Here is a 14,205-nt window from a genome sequence, read left to right as displayed (position 1 = left end):
CCTTAAGGGCATCAACTGTGGTTTATCTGCAACCTGCAACACACTTTAAACACTGCATTAAGGATATTTGAGGACAGAAAGCGTAAACAGTAGCCACTGTGTATCCTGTCCGGCTATTAAGTACAGAGCGTTCGCCTGCTGCACATGTGGAAAGCACACTCTAGAACAGTTAAGGTGCTTTTCAGCTCAGCTACTTTTATTGATAGTGACTAGAAGAGTTACTAAAAACAAACCAACTATACTGTAATCGGTAGGATAACTAGTAACTACAGCTGCAGACAGCTTCATTTGTCTTGAAAATGACTTGTTTAGAGAAGCCCTGAATGTTACATCCCTCTATTTGTATGCTGATCAGATCTATCCAAATGAAGCGTCTGAAATTTCCCTAATGTTCCATGCAGTAAAATCACATCTCAGCCTTGTTTACGTTGCTGAATATACCTGCAGACATTTCTCACTTAATCTTTTATAACCTGCTGTATACAACCCGATTTTTAAGCAAGTCGGAGCTTCTTGGGAGTATGAATCATTTGTGTCATTACTTTGGCTGTTGATAGGAAAACGTTTTGCATAATAAAACGGGCCAGACAACAAGTGGGGGGAAATTAATGAGGAATATTTTTCAAAGATACACTTTGTGATGCATGCGCTGCTCTGTTTGCTGATGACACCATTCTCTCAGGGATGATTGTCCACCATCAATTTTCAGAACGTCATTGTTTGCCTGATGAATATCTGTTTTCATTAATCTCGCCCCGTTTTTTATTGTCATGTTAATTTGCTCTCTACCAGACTCCTTGTACTTTTAAAGTTTTTCCAAGAACAATGACGATTAAAGCTGCCAGGCGAGGATCAGACTGGTGTAAGGTACTTAGTTGAACTCCCAAAGCTTCTTCTTTTTTTTCTCCTTTTTTTTTAATATATTTAGCTCCTGTCAGTTAAAATCAAAAACTTTTTCTCACTTTCTCTAAAGCTTGGTGCGAGGGGAAACTGCTTCACGGGTGAAAGCCCTTGCACATGAATATTTAATGGTTGCATTTTAACCAGAGTCATAAAATCCAAGAGGATGTGCCTGAAAAGAGAGCGGGTGAGGAGTGTGCAAAGTAGGCTGTATTGTTTCTTTATAGTCGGGAGCTGGAAGCCTGAAAGTCATATAATTCCTTTCTGGCAATACAGTGAATCAAATATCTGGATTGTGTCAGGCTAATTTACTGCCCAGGCCACATTAGCTACGTGTTCCTGCCTGTTTTTGCAGGGTAAGCAGCGTGTTTTACAGCAGAATAAAGAAATCTCCGACGCAGAGGGGCCAAATTGAAAATGTTTCATTCTGACACTTTCTTTGGTCCACTCAGCAAAAACGGTTCTGATGCACTTAGTCTGTTTGGCCAATTGACCAGACTGGGTGAGGAAACGTATACAATTTCCATAAATCCTGCCCACGAATGAGGACATCTGTGGCTATTTAAACTGTAACCTCTCCTTCCTACACCATTTGTAATATATTGCTCCAGCCTTGTTATGCATTTTTAAAATTCCTCTCAGCACCAGAGTCAGACATCTGGCTGCTTGTTAAAGTGATATTACAAATGTGTAACAATAACTTCCTATAATAATGTATCATAACACCATACATTATCATCTCTTTCAGGCCCCACTCCTCACAGCTCAACTCTGTTCTGATTGGCTGCTGCCTCTCTATGTGTGTTTGGTAAATACATCAACATGTTACAGAAGTATAACAGCCCATCAATCAGTTCAGGACCGATGGGTTTTGTCTAAGTGGATGTAGTTCTATAGAAATTAACTTCAAGATAATGCTCAACACAAACGCTTCCTATAATACACCAATAACACGAGGGGGAATATGTCCTGCTGGGCAATACAATTAATTCTAAAAAATATAATTATTTCCCTGAAAATAGAGGAAAGCTCCACACCAGTGCGACGAGCATGAGAAGTTCATTTATTTTGAGCTAATCTCTTTAATGATTCGGCAGTAACGATTCACGCCACTCACTAATGAAAGAGGGATTGAACTAATGATTAACACAGTTATGAATAATATTGTGTCAGCTGAGCACCGCTACAAGCACGAAAACAGTAAATCACTATTTGGATGTGGACGTGGAGTGTACGGGGAAAGCATGCGGAACCGATTACTCCTCGACTTTGTTTCATCAGTCAGCAGAAGCCTTCCTCTCCTGCTTTTTAGCCGGCTGATTGAAATGAGCGTGAATCAAACGAATCGTTCCCGTTACTGAGGTCAGACTTTGCATCGCCGATCGCGTTTCTTCGCGTTTGTTTCGCCAGACAAATGAGAAAACAAAAAAAAAAGTTGAGGAATCGCCTGTGAGACTTTCTTCCACTCTTGGAAGGCCGCCCACTCTTCTTGTCTTGAAAGGGATTTCTTCAAAGCGCACGCTGCTGACATTACCCATTCCTCTCCCAATTAATACTGATTAGAAACATCCATGGAACAGGGGTCTCTGCTCCCAATCGTCACATGGAACCTCGTACAGCGATCACAAGGACAAAAACAAATCTGTCTCCTTTTGAGCTCATAACCGGCATTTAATCCGCTGTAATGGTTTACAATATGACAAGTCAGGGCAAAATTTACTGTGACAGATTGAATGCAACCTAACATAAATATAATTACAGCTCACATGATCGTCTCCACCTCCCTCCCCCTTCCGAGGAAGTGTCTGCCTGCTGCCGCACAAAAGAAGCCTCCAGTAAACGCGCCTCTTTCTATTTGCTCCTCCGGATCAGCCCGTGCCAAGAAACCAGGGCCGGGTTAAAACCATCATCAATTTGTCAGTAATTTGAAGTGGCGAGGCCTTATTAGCAGGTATGTTACCTAAATTAGGGGGTTTACTCGCCAATAATTGTGGTGCGCCAGAAGCTCGCTGCTCTGTTTGACCTTAAACGCAGGAGGTCAACAAAAGCCACGGAGCAAAATGGTATGTGGTAATTCTTCAAGTAATGAGTGTAATAATGGGAGTAGATGTTGAGGAAGAGATGGCTGAGAGGGAGGCGGTGATGCCTTTAGGATCGAGCTGGACGCAGGTGAAGCTAGTATGGAAAAGTGATGTAATGATGTCCAGAATTTGGGTTGGAGATCAAAAATCGATACTTCTTGTACTGACCGACGCATCTTCAACATCCGCCCAGTTTCAAATGCCAAATGTTTCAATTCAATTTATCAATTTAGACGAATGCTACTTTTGTCATACGGATTTTCAGAATCTAAGCTGAAGCAAAAGTGTTAGGGAACCATAGAAACGAACACTTGCTACAACTACTGACTTCTCTGTTGACACTATCACATTCCATTATTCGTGCACAACATGGCCAAAAGTGACGAATGTCCTTCACGAGACGTAACTACAAAGTCATTGAGACCACTGTGGCTGATTACTTCTGTCGATTAACGGATCGAAGAAACTGTTTCGGCGCAATACGGATTCGTAAGGAAGGAGTGTTATCTTGGTGCCGTAAGCCCATTGAGAAGTGGTGAGTCATAAGGGTAACGCTCCAGGAGGAACCCACAGTGCCCGGCCACGCCACCCCACCCCCCCAACCGGCCAGCCAAGATTAGGTTTCACATTCCTACCTCACAAATAAAGAGAGAGAGACAGAGAGAGAGAGAGAGAGGGAGATGGAATGAGACACAGACTCTCTTTTGTTGAGACATTTCTGACCTCAAACTATTTCATCTCGCTGACGATGTTTACAACGCGAGTCAAGAACAACGGTATCTCCTCTCTTGTTCTTCGTCCAAGCTGTGGAGGATCCGCCCACCTCCTCTTTCTCCTCCTCCCCACTCCCAACCCCCCCCATCTCCCATGCCATTGTCACGTACATGAGGAGGAATGAAAGCGGGCGTGGAGCATGTACAGTACATCCATGGCTGGTGTGCTCTGCTCTTCAGAACAGGCGACACGAAAAGATGCTGGGCCCTCGGGTGCTGCTGCCCACTGAGCCATCACACACTCTCTCACTCTCCCTCTGCCTCTCTCTCTCTGTCTCTCTCTGTCTCTCTCTCTCTCTCTCTGTCCATGCCAAGCACATCACGGCACAGCCTCACACCACAGTGCCTGTGACTCAAACATGCCCTCCTTTTAGAGCAGATGGTCAAAAATAGCGTAGGCCATCAACATTTTTGTAAGCTGTGGGACCCGTCGGGCCACACACCATTTGCCAAGAAGGAGTAGAGGTGCAATGTGTGTGTGCCTGTTTGTGTGTGTGTGTATGTGTGTGGCATAAAGGAGTAAAAATAATCTGGTCAGTTTCAGCCGTTCACTGTTTGATACCGACAAAGTGAAAACGCAGTGTTGTCAGAAAAGAGCTTACGCAATCTGCACCTATAAATAAGAGTGTGAACAGCGTGTGTGTCCACATATGTGTCCAACTGTGTGTTTACAACCAACCAACACTGCACAATTAATCGGTGTTTATCCACCGCAATGATCTCTGTATTTACTTTTAGGGCTGCAACAGACGTCTTTACTGTTGACTTATTCAAACACTGGATTCATTGTTTAGACTGCAAAATGCCAAAAACAAAGATAAAGATAACCATTGGCTGCTTGTTTTGACTGATCACCAATATTTTGTATTCGAAGAAAGAGAATTAAAAGGATATAAAAGAAAGAATCCCGATTTAGGAAAGGCTGGAATCAGGACACGTTTGGAATTATTACTCAGTCAATAACTACATTTGAATTTATTCTCAAAATACGAAGGTGTTGCTTGAGGGGGACTAACTATGTGTTGTTTCTGCAGCAGTGCCCGTTTGAAGCTGGCACGAGCACAGGACAGCCAGTCAGCCACCGGATGGGTACATTAGGAAATGGACAGGACGTGTTTACGGAGGAGTTATTTAAAGTCACTAGTGGGACCGTCCCAGCTGAGAGGGACGGAGACGCACGTGGCTACGAGCCATCTTTTGGGCTTTGCCAATTTACACAAACACACGCTCATATCCTGAAAGCCCAGGTCATTTACTTCACCGAGCGCTTTGCTTTATTTATTCCAGCCACTGTCTCAGAGTGCCGAGGTCTTCATTCACGGCCCCACAGCTGTCGCATCAAGTGTGTCAGCATCGGGTCGGGTGATGCATGCGTCGCACCTGAGCCTAGAGAGGTCCAACCCGAGCGCGCGCACACAATGACCGCGTTAGAGCGAGGCTGCGGTGTGAGTTGACACATGGGCGGGTGGGTGTGGCGGCTCAGATTCGTCGTTAGTCAAGCTGCATTGTTTGACCAGGGTGAGAAGAAAAAGGGAGATCCGGTCACAGAGGAGAGAGAGAGAGAGAGAGAGAGAGAAAAAAGGGAAAGAGAGAGAGGGAAAATCGCTGCGGAGGCTCGGAGCGGCTGGCAGAACGTGGCTGTGAACAGATGTCATGTCATGTCTGTAAAGCTGCACAGCCATCACCAACTGGGACTGTGAGGATGTGATGAGGAGCCCAAATCTCTCAGAACAAAACATCCACAACTAGGAGTTTATATAAGAGTTTATTTTGCTTGCTTAGAAGGGGACTCCATTGGTCATAGGCAGCACTATTTGGCATGTTAACAACTATTCAACCCTCCTAACCTTGAGTAGTAGCTTTAGTTTTCAACCTTGTAGTCACAAATCACCAAAGTCCTTCTTTGTAGACAAAAGGAAACCCCATTCAGTAACAGGTTTGTTCCATTTAAATCCAGTTATATTAGCAACAAAATCAAGCTAGCAATTCCAGTGAGACCAGCAGCTCAAAGAAAGCCAGTTGCGACATAAAGAAGGACAAGGGCACTTTTTATTATCTTTACTAATTTCCCTCTGAGCTCTATCAAACTACACCTGCTAAAGTGCCCCCCTGAATGTGGCACTGATGGCTGCCAGCTTCACGCTGAAATGAAGCTCCATCCACTTAAGGCCACGTCAGGCACCAGCCAGCCGCTGTGTGAAGGCGCAAAAAAAGGAAAGACAGGTAAAAAACGCTAAAACAATATTGAAATACACGCCTCCCGTGTGCCGGCATATGGCGACAGACGAGCGAGAGACAGCGTAACATGTTGGGGGATTTTGCCCGCTTATGTTTTACAGCTTGAACGCAAAGTAAAGCAAACCTGGATAAGAGAGAGAGAGAGGGAGAGAGAGAGAGAATGGGGGAAGGCCTGTGTATTAGTAAACCCCAGTTAATTTTCCCTGTCAGAGAACAATGAGATATGGACCCCCGCGGGCTCTGTTGAATGTAATTCCACCACTTGCACAGAATCACCTTCATTACTCATCAGAGGTGTGGATCTTCCTCTCCTTGGAAGAAGAAAAAAAAGAGAGAAGAGAGAAGGATGGAGCCTCTCTACAAGATGCGGCGGCGACGGCTGACGCTTCATCGCTGCGCCCCTGAGGATTCCAGCGCCTGGATTTTATTTTGGTAGCGATATTACGTCTCTTGAGACGTTTAGGTTTTTTTCGCCGTTTCGAGAGCGGCTGCTAGTTTCCGGGTTCTGTGCTGAAATATCAGATGTAAATATGTCTTGCCGCGCAACGTCGTCGCACGCAGCGGGCACGTTTGACAATCAAGACGTTCCTTCGGGGGGGGTTCCCAGGTCGCTCCGTGTTTAATTTATAGAAGCTGAGAGTTTGGAGGAGCTGGATGCTATTCATGATTCAAAGCCTTTCACTTACACTTACACCGCCGCTCTGCATTGTGACATGCACTGCCTGTGTTTTTCACGGCATGTCACATTTAACATGCATGAGCTTGTGACTGGAGTGGGACTGAGAAAGCTCCGATTCCAGGATCATACGCAGCCTGGTTTAGGGCTTTTACATTGGATCTCATCCCATCCATAAGCAAATGACAGCAAATGCAATTGCAGAAAATGTACAAAAGTATAAAAAATACTATGATGAAGGATGATGCTTTTTTGAGTGTTGAATTATAGAGAAATTGATGTTTAAGAAGCAATTTCAATCGAACGATGCTTCATAAGTAAAATATGAACCAACGGCGCAACTAGTAACTACGGCAACCTATATGTAAGGGAATAAAAAGTGCAGTATTAGTGGTGGAATCTACCAATAAACTCAATGGAACTACATCAGTCAAATACATGTTGTGAAGTGAAAAAAACACAATATTTCTATCTAAAATGTAGTTAAGTAAATACCTTAAAACTCTGTTTCAATTCTGTATTCGACTTTGTTCCCCATTTCGAATTCAAATTCAAATTCATACAAGCTTCTACATTGTCATCCCCGAGCAGCCCTGCCAGTCAGTCTGAGCACAAACAATTCAATAAAAAAAACAAAACCCTGAACATAATTAAGACTTTATGGAGAAGAACAATTTTCCTGGAAAAACGTGGAACGTGGAGTCAAGCAAGCCAGAATTTGGACCCTATTAATCATGAGGTGTGTGTTTTGTGTTACTGCTAACTTTCCCTCCAGCGCGGCTGCAGCTGTAAGAGCAGGCAGGCCCTATTGTTCAGACTAACAAGGGGCCACAGAGGTCACTTGCATTTTCACAAGAGCTTTTTTGCCAGAGGGGCTCAGGAAGCAGGCGGCACACACGGTCTGTTTGGTGTGGATCTACCCGAAAGCTTGTTCTATAAAGTCACGTCGTTCCCGCTCTATTATAAAGGGGGATAGATTAGATTAAGTGAGATTATGCAGAGAGGGGCTCCCTTAAAAAGAGCAAAAATAACACACTCAGTACTTAGCAGACGAGTCAACAGTGGGATTAAGCCAAAAGGACACGTTCAAATCCAATGCTAATATACACAATGGTCATCCTTCCACTGGCTCAACTCTGAAGTGTTCTCATGATGTTTATTTAAAGGGGACAAACTCTGCTTTCTGTCACGTTCGCTCACGTTTTTCCAGGGTAACGTCGCGGGGACTTAGCTTTGAACATTTTACGCCTACAGAAATGCAAACCCATAGATCCTGAGCTGCCCCCGAAAGATGATGTGACGCATAGGAATTGTTGTTTTCATTCAATGTCCAAAGTAGTGCTGCCACAAAGGAACTACGTGTAAGTGGATCGACGTGTAACTATCTCTACTATTTATCTTTAAAGTAACAAATCTAAAATACCCTGCCTCAGCACCGCAGCGCTTCAATAAGCAGATTTACGTGATCCTGGGCCAAAGAAACAGTTGTTAAAGCGTTAAACCGTTATCAGATGTTTCCTATCCTCAAATGCCGATATCGCTGTCAACCTCAAAACTTTCTTTAAATTACAACGCCCGGATTTGAAGGAAATCTGACTCCTGGCTAAAACCTGACAAATCTCAGAACAAAACTAAGGTGTAGTTTTCATCTGGGCTGACAAACTGTCACCCTCCTCCTCATCCTCCTGTCAAGCTGTTTTGCGTGTACGCTTTCAGCCTGCGCCAAAAAAAAAGCAACTCCAGTCCCCCGATGCACCCAAAAATATGCACAAAGTGGCTGCACACTCTAATATGATTAAATGATCTGTGGTCTGGCGTCACTCCCAGCACCTCTCCCATCCCCTCGCCTCGTCTCCGTATCTCCTTCCTGCACAAACGCACACGACAGATTCCCTTCCCCTGAGCCGTGTTTTCAAAATAGAAGCTTGGTATTAACAGTCAACAGTCAAGCTGACAGGTACGGTCTGACCATTCTCTCCATCGTTAAAAGCTCTCTATATATGCTCCCCGCACACACATGTCACTGCGGCTCCGTGTCACCGGGGGTGGAGCTTTATCCGACCTCACAAACACAAACACAAACACGAGGAATGCTGTGACCCCAAACACGTGTGAAGGGGAGGAGGGTGTTGTGATGAAGGCCAATCTGCTATCCTGTAAAAAATTAGTGGTAACTGCACACAAATGACGTCATGACATTATTTCCTCTGGCCAGGAAGCGTAAACAATCAACATTTCCCTCACAATCGGGAATATTGATCAGCGAAGAAGCCAGGAAAGAGTTTTGCATCATTCCTTCCGCCAGAGTTCACCACATTTGTTCTATAGGTGATACAACAATATCATAAACATAAATAGGCCATAACTGAGCGGTCATAGGTCAGCACAAAGCCCTAATGATGTATTCTCCAAAACATCCTTGTCTAGCACTCGATATGTCAACACGCACATTAAAATTTTGATTCTACTCTCATTAGGACACTAAACAGACCAAGATTATTAGATTGGGAATCGATTTACTCGAGCGTGTAAGCATCCATTGTTTTATAATCTGCGTAAGCCACCTCCGGATTCATTTCCTCACCTGGCGGACACTCACTTTTTACACTAATTGAGTAATGAGTCATGTTTATTACGGGAATGACGGGAATCCTATTAATAATTCTGCGCATGCATTTTCACCTTTATTGCAGCGTCGACAGGAATCAAAGTGCAAGCGTGCATGTAAACACTCTTGAGTCTGTAGCTTTTGATGCAGATTCACGCACTGATGCAGATTTGAAAGAGGAAACGTGATATATTTCTAATATAGTTCAGGCTTGGACGGGGGGGATCTCGCTCGTCCAAGTCCTTTCTAGTGAAAACGAGTTAGGTTACATGTGCGAGGTTGATATACCGCTCGAGATGAAAGCGCTTACAACTGCCCGGTGACACACTTTTCTTTACAGAGGGCATCGGGCATGCCCTGCAATCTTCTTACTCAGTGAAAATAGCCATACCGGCGGGGTGACTCATCCCGGGAGTTCATTCTGCCGAGCAAAGACAACACAAAAAGGACCTTGAGCGCAAACCTACACAAACCTCCCACAGGCTCTGACCAGGGGAGGAAGAGCGGTTGGTTTTCTCACTCGCTCGCCTTTTTCCCCCCTGTTAGACTACTTAAGAAGGCTTTCTATTCAAATTCTTCCAGGAGCTGTTCAGCACAAGTGGAATTCCCGAGTCAAATCAATAACATTATGGCATTATGTGCCATCTAACAGCCCTGTTTACCAGCCACTTATGCACACATTGTTGGTAAATGGAGGCTGAAAGTGTGAACCTTTGGGAGAGGGGTTTGTATATAATGCATAACAGAACACAGAGCAATATTTCACACAGCGGTAATTATCTGTGCACTCTTTCTATAAAACAGTACTGTTACGTTTCAGGAATATTTTTTAACCACAAAAGGAGCATCGGTGTGATGTAGCGGGCAGCTGTATGAGCCACAAATATGTTTGACTGGGCAAGTGTAGTTGATAACACAGGCACTTGGTCTCCACACACAGGCAAGGCCGGCAGTGCTGCTGGAGGTAATGAGGCCTCTTGTGTGTCCTCTCTGATCTGAGAGTTGAATAATTTCCCATGTGGCACAGCCATTTCCAGCTTCCGCCTATACTCTCACCTCGTCGGGGCGGGCGGAAAAGGCGAGAGCGAAACTCCCCACCCCTTAGCGCAGAAAACGTGTTGCCATTGTCAATCCACAGTGCCACATACACACACACATATACACAGAGAGAGAGAGAGTGAGAGAGAGACCTCTGGCTGGGTGCAATCCAGACAAAATAGCTTTAACTTGGAAGGTTTGTATCTTACCAAAAGTCTTTACTATTGCTAGCAAAGATTGTGCATGATATACTTTCCATGCACAAACAAGCAGATAAATGTCCTTTTCTAGCTTTCTTCTGCCTTCTAAATGTGCTGACGCCTTTCACTGGTCAGAAGGAAACGCAGAGTTAATAAATGGTCTACTTCAGCACCCAGACGCACGTGCTGGGTTGCAGATCTCAGTTTCAATGTGTCTTTTGTTTGACGGCTGGTGTTTCAACATCCTCAACTTGAATAGAAGAAGGTCAGCCTGGTGGGGTCTGCCCCATGGTTATTCAGGAGCTCAACCTGGGGCCCCATAGAGGTGGGGTGACTGGGGAAAGGGGATGGAACACATACACACACACACACAAAAAAAGAAGAAATCTGCTCCTAACTCTGGCACTATCCTGTACTCTAATCATTAAACTGATTGGGAAGTTTGAAGTTTCCCCCCACACAAACAGAGCTCAATCAGTGTTTAATCACACATGCTATTGAGTGCTTCTGATTCATGCAAATTGTAGTCGACCCATGCAGGGATTTGAGCAAATCAAAAGGACCAGATGTATAAAGATGGCAGCTTCCTAGTTCAGCATCTTTCTCCCCCCCCCGGTCTTGCAATGCCAAGCTTCTGGGCACCCTGAAAACCATCAGCTGGGCGATACATAGGTACATCTGAGGCTTTCTGAGTCCTATTCTATCAAAACGAATGAATAATCTGACTGGTTCTTTGAATTACTGAAAAAACAACAAACACTTTAGGAAATCTTTTGAAATAATGTCACTTGTCTGAAGAAAATACAACTATAAGGAGCTCCTAATAGCTCCTAACTCTCTGTTCATTTGTTTTGGAGTTTGTCAGTTCAGAAGGTTGCCTGGGATGATTATGAAAAACCAATGAGACCCTTGAGTCAGATGACAGAAATGTAAACACGGAGTGTTTGAAGTGACTGCTCAGTAAGTGGTGTCACCGCTGAGGTTTTAAATGACCCACAACAGCTGTGTCCAAACACTGCTCGTTCGCTATCCACACGACCAATTCAGTCAGTCAGGCAGGCAGGCAGTCAGTCGCTGCAAGCTAAAAGCAGACGGGAGCAGAATGAACTTTTTTTGGGGCAACATAACAAAAACAGGAAGACCTCTGCTGGTCAAATTCAAAAAAGAGAGACAGAGGGAGAGAGAGAGAGAGAGAGAGAGAGAGGAGGAGGAACATCTGCACGTGTTTGCATGATGCTCGAAGCTGAAACAAGAGAAAGAGAGTCTCTCTCACTGACAATGGTGAGGAAGCAGATCAGGGAGCTGTGTCTGGTTTACTTTTTTCCACTTGGCCCATGCTTTTGCTTCCTGGACAGATGTACAGCAGTGAAAAGGAACCCAGTTCTATATGAGAGGCCCTCAGTGTCAAATGGACCCAGACTCAGACACCAGGAATTTGGGGGTGGGGGGGTGTGTGTGTATGTGTGAGGGGAGGGGGGGTCAACTTGTTAAAGCCATATGAAGCAGTGATGATCTAGAACAGTGAGATGACTTCTGGGTTCTGGTATATAATAATCATTTAATATCCAAGTCACGAGAAGGGAAATAGAAATATGCTGCTATTAAGAAAGTTCAGGAATATTACAAATCTAATCAACACGCATAGGCTGAGATTGTGCATCCAATCTGCAATGCCTTCATCTGCAGCTTGCTCCTATTCTATCAACATCACAGCATGAATGGACACAGATCAGAAACCACCATATGTCTTTGTGCACATCAGCAGCAAAAATAGGTAAAGCAGGAACGTATTCCTAAACACACACACATACACACGCGTACACACACGCACACACACACACACGCATCGCGGCATGATTCATTCTGCAAGCAAAACGCACACAAGACATCCCACAATGTAGCCTCCCAAGCACCGACGCGTTTTTTTGTGGGAGATCAACGCGGCATCTGTTACCAACGAAATGCACAACCTGCTTAAGAGCCGGATAATCAGTCCCGGTGGCACCGAGACGCGTAAACGGTCAATTAAAATAAAAGAAGCGGAGGTTTGTTATTACAGTCTGTGCGTGCAGCCGTGCGTCTGTTTCAAGTGGTAACTCTATTGTTGAGAAACAATCTGAGTCAAAGTGGAAACAAAACCTTCCGTAGACAAGAGCTCCGTGAACGCCACACTGGAGGCAAAGCAACGGCAAGTTTGCAGCTACTCACCGGGTCTTTACGCACAGAAAGTCCTGGGTAAATGTTCGGCTCTTGTTTTTAAATATCTTCCCCCCACACGGCCACTGAGAATGGGGCTCAACGTCAGTGGGTGAGTAACTGAATCAACTAGGAGAGAGAGCGCAGTAAGTTGAAGTGTCAAATTACATTGGCTATTCTATTACCAGAGGGACCCATGCTCCCCGGCTGCCGACAAAACGTGTCGCGGATTCACACGGAGGCGCCATTGAGGAAGGCAGCGGGCGGAGGAGCCGGACTGTCGCTCCCGCAGCCATCTGCTCCACTGGATCCGCTCCTCCAGGAACACTGCATTGTTAAGGCGGAACGTGGATGTGTACACGTTTAGAAAGGAAACACTCGTCATTATTATTAAAGTAGCATCTAAACATTACGTTACCGTCTTAAGTAGGCTACGCTGAGGATATTATTTTAAAACAAATAATATTTATTATATCTGACAACTATTTTTTATCATAGTGGAGCCACAGAAACTGACATATCTATGCTATAATTATACCGTATCATAACATCGTAAAATTGCGACTTTTTGATAAATTAAAGAACATAACGCATATTTGTTAAAGAATTAACTTGTAAATGTTTCAAAGTCTATGGCTATCCTTATTCTTATTATTATATACATTTATTTGTAGTAGTAGTAAAATTCATATTACACTTAATGAAGGTCATTAATCACGCCGCCACGCGCGCTCACGCATGCACGTACACACATACGTACAGGCGTTGGAGTAGTGTGATCCGCTTGTGCCGAGGTGCCACCCTCCGCGTTTTGCAGGTCACCGGGCTCCGATGCAAGGCTCTGAATAACAAAGACATGTTTGAGAGCAGCAGCGGCATCAGCAGCAGCAGCAGCAGCAGGCTGGGCTCTGCTGACGTCACGGGGCTCTGGACTGAGCCAAGCAGCATCCAGAAGACTCCGGTCCAGTAGGCAAGCACCCCACTGACCCGCCGCTGCACCCCAACAGCACCCAGTGTCAGCGGTGACCTCAGGCAGGTCCCCCCTTAAAACACCAGCCTGCCTGCTCAAAGCTGTGACGTCATCATAGCCAGTGCGTGACTCTGTGGATGGTTTAGTGTTCATTAGTATCTTTGAGCCCTCTGGAGTGTTTTTTTTACAATTTTTATTTTTATTCATTATTTAATTGAATTGAAAAAACTGCGTTATAAATAATCTTATCAGACACTGTAAACATTTGGAGCGTAGGAATCCTTACATATCTGCCAAATCAGTGTTTATATTGTATATTTTGTGTATATGGATGCATGTTGTGCATATGTGAGTGAGGTGCATGTTGTGCGTCTTTGTGTACATTGGTGAATTAATTTGCACAGATTGTTTTTCAAGGAGTGGGAAATTTAGAATTTTGTACTACATCCTATGAATTAAACAAGGGGTTTGGGGGGTCGATAATAGATTTTTGATTATAGAGAGGGCTTTCATTACTACCTGACT

General features: G+C 44.5%; 1 protein-coding gene across 4 annotated transcripts in view; it reads right to left on the bottom strand.

The window, feature by feature from the left end:
• Positions 1-12,808, bottom strand: part of LOC142993006 (zinc finger MIZ domain-containing protein 1-like) — a 112,950-nt gene extending 100,142 nt beyond the window's left edge. For all 4 annotated transcript variants that reach the window (XM_076143599.1, XM_076143601.1, XM_076143600.1 and 1 more), the window contains exon 1: positions 12,723-12,808. The gene's annotated coding sequence lies outside the window, so the exon portion shown is untranslated. The remainder of the gene's footprint in view (positions 1-12,722) is intronic.
• Positions 12,809-14,205: the final 1,397 nt, after the last annotated feature.

The sequence above is a fragment of the Genypterus blacodes genome, unplaced genomic scaffold, assembly GCF_046128005.1.
Source record: "Genypterus blacodes isolate CSIRO-AG114 ecotype Tasmania unplaced genomic scaffold, CSIRO-AGI_Gbla_v1 ptg000026l_1, whole genome shotgun sequence".
Lineage (NCBI taxonomy): Eukaryota > Metazoa > Chordata > Actinopteri > Ophidiiformes > Ophidiidae > Genypterus > Genypterus blacodes.
Note: the sequence above shows the minus strand (reverse complement) of the source record. Positions and strands in the feature narration are given on the sequence as shown.